Here is a 3,350-nt window from a genome sequence, read left to right as displayed (position 1 = left end):
AGCTATTTCTAGCTGAATACTACAAAGAAAAAACCCAGCTTCAATGCATTATCTCATTTAATTCTGATGACAATTTTTCCATGTAGGAACCACCTCTTCATGTATATTTTAGTTTACAGGGATGGTGCTTAAAGAAATCACTAAACTTACTAAAAAATACAGAAACTAATATTTCTATCACTATTGTACACCGAAATATAGAGCACTAGGCCTATATTCATAGACTGTTGACTAAAAATGGTCAAACAAATATGTCCTGGTTACTGTATTTTGTTCCTCATGTGCCAGACTCATGAGCCAATATTGCTTCCTCTTACATGCAGTTCCCAGACCACCACCACTCACCCTGTAACAATATGCTCACTATTTATCTAAGTCTGTCTTCCATGGAATCTGCCCTACCCAGAAGTTATTGGGATATGCTGATGAATTAATAAGATAGCCCCATGCTCCACACCCCAGTCTACCCCTTTAACTCAAGAACAGATTCATATGCTGTGAACTGAAGCTATACATGGGAGGTTATAGCATACTGTCTGAATTCGAATAAAAAGTGTCAAGGAAGACTATTTTGTATCTAGTCTCAATTCTATTGAGAACACCACATGTCTATTCTAAATTAAATGTTCACTCATCTTATGGAGCCTGAATATGACAAAGTATTGCTGTACAAAGAAGCTTAAAGCTATGATAGGTTTTGAGGGGCAGAACACATGGCCATATCACCTTGCATATGTTACCTTCCCTGGTCCCCCCCTTCCAGTACTGTCACACAACTCCTGGTCCTCCCCAGTGCAGCAAATAGTCATATGAACACAGATGGAAAGAAGGCTCTAAATAAAGCTATGGAAGAAATCACCAGCACACAATATAAAGTAATGTGGAAATAAAAATACTACCAAATGAGGAGCAACAAAGAGCATTTATTCTGTGCTTTCTGGGCCACCTTCCCTCATGCTTTGACCCAAACTGGAAAGCAGGAGTTGAAGGCTTGGTTCTGGGGAAGTACAGGCTCTCATGTGCCATGAGAGGAGGCTGTTGGCATGTGGAAGCAAGAGTTGAGCTGACTAGCAGCTGGGTGTTCTCTGAGATTTGTCAGCTTTGTATATGTAATTTTCTGTGGTTAGTCTAAGTTGAATGGAACAACAACAACAACAACAACAACAACAACAACAGCAGGAAATCTTAGTTTTCCTGTCAGCAGAATTCTCTCAGTGATGAGTTGATTTTGTCTGAGTGAATAATTCCTATTCAATAGCCTGTGGACCTATGGATTAAAATGAGGAGGAGGGAGCCCTTAAAGATACACTGGAAGAAGGGTGAATGGGCCTGAGACCCAGACCGGTTGTTGAAAAAAATCTTTGAGAGAGAACTAAAATCTCAAAATATAAAATATAATCTTTTACATTTTTCCCTTAGGGAATGTCATTAATCTAGTGACTGTGGTGTAAACCCTTCCCTGTGAATAAAGTCCAAATTGTTCAATTTTGTTTTAGAATGTGGGTTTGAACTTATTCTGCTATGTGTTTAGTGTTGTTTTGGGAATAAATAAAATGCCATCTCAAAACAAGTACCTATGAATAGCTTCTTCCAGGTAACTGGAAATTCCATGATCATAATGTGATAAACCATTTCAGAGCAACAGGTATGCTTCTATGTTTTTGAAAATGTACCTTGTTTGCCATTTAGTTTTCAAATAACATTATGGAAAAGATACTTTTTAGAAGTTCACGCAGAATTATAAAATAAAGATATTGAAAATCAGCCTATGGCAAAAGCCAGCAGTTATCTTTTCTAAAGCGTTCTTAAGGCACTGGCATTTTGAGGGGAGGATTAGGATATAACATAAAACAATGAATAATCCTTTTGGCACCACCAGTAAGGAGTCATGAAGCTGTGACCTGGACCATGCTTCTTTGGGTCAGTTTTATTTTGGTGGAGAAGGGGACGAACACCATGTGGTGCCCAGGACTTATTCCTGCCTCTGTAGTGGAGACAGAGCACAGCAGGTGAGGTGTTTGCCATGCATACAGCTGATCAGGGTTTAATTCTCAGTACCCCATAGTGTCAGCATCTTCTTGATCCAAATGAACTAGGGCCTCAGGAGTCCTGTACACCTTTGTGTCAGCATTAAACTGACTTAGGATGCTGTAAATATGTATGCTCTTCTCATCTTAGTGCTCCCCTTTCTCCTCCTCTCCTCCCTTTATATGCAAATTTATATGACTTTTTAAATAAAAACTAAATTCATTCTTCTTGTGCCTGGGAGATGATATGGGATGTGAGTAAAATGGCTTCTACAAATTTGTAGACATATGTAGGTAGAAGAAAGAGCATGGCTTCTTCCATCTGTCTTCAAGTTGACACCAATGTCTGTGATGCTTTCAGTGATAGCAGTTGTTGAACCAGGGCAAAAAAAAGTGTTTGTTTGTTTGTTTGCTTGCTTGCTTGTTTGTTTTTGGAAGCACAGGAGAAGAATCTGGGCTCCAGACTGCCTGATGACCATGTCAAGTAAATTCCTCTGACTATTCTGCCATTCAAACAACATTTTACAATAATACCAGCTGTTGGATGACTTTTGATACTGACCAGATCTTAAGTAATCCTCAGTTTGTTCAAAACAATATTTGGGTGGTCGCTTCAGCAGCACATATACTAAAATCCGAACAGTATAGAGAAGATTAGCATGTCCTGTCCCACAAGGATGACATGCAAATTCATGAAATGTTCCATATTTTTATGAACAATCTAAGTCCAGAAGCTTTTATCTAGTAAAGTTTATTCCTACTATCAATGAATTGTCTAGATACTGGAACGCCTTCCTCCCCCACCACCCCGTGTGCCTGCCTCATGTTTTTTTTTTTTAATTTTTTTTTATTTTTAATTATGAGAACAAGGATGCAAAGAAAGAGGACAAGGTAAAGTTACAGTGGAAGGACAATACATAACATAATTCTCAGAAGTCCCCTTGCTGATATCCCAACTTTGAAATTTCATCCAAAGAACATTAATATTGTAACACACTATAATATTTCTTAACAGCACACAAGGCAATCTAAAGCCATAAAACTTACATAACTCCTTAAACATTACAGGCATAGCATTTTTTTTACATTTCCATATTCATGCATATTAGCTTAAGTTAACCTCAAATCTTAACTGGGTTCTTTTTAAGGATTAGAGTCAAAGGAGCACAGCAAAAATGGTGTTAGAGTGGCAATTGTTGTTTGCATAGGCCCACCAAAATATGAGGGACATGGAAAGAAATAACCTTGGCCTAAATACAAAAAGACCCGACCCCTGAAGGTTCCTGGCACAAGACCAACTCTAGGCTCCAGGCAAGCTAGATC

At 38.4% G+C, this 3,350-nt stretch overlaps 1 non-coding gene across 1 annotated transcript; it reads left to right on the top strand.

Moving 5' to 3' along the window:
• Positions 1-2,631: 2,631 nt before the first annotated feature.
• Positions 2,632-2,739, top strand: LOC126017152 (U6 spliceosomal RNA). The gene has a single exon (XR_007498815.1). It is a non-coding gene; the product is annotated as a U6 spliceosomal RNA (small nuclear RNA).
• The last annotated feature ends 611 nt before the right edge of the window (positions 2,740-3,350 follow it).

The sequence above is a fragment of the Suncus etruscus genome, chromosome 8 (assembly GCF_024139225.1).
Source record: "Suncus etruscus isolate mSunEtr1 chromosome 8, mSunEtr1.pri.cur, whole genome shotgun sequence".
In the NCBI taxonomy this organism is placed as follows: Eukaryota; Metazoa; Chordata; class Mammalia; order Eulipotyphla; family Soricidae; genus Suncus; species Suncus etruscus.
This window is presented reverse-complemented; position numbering and strand designations above follow the sequence as displayed.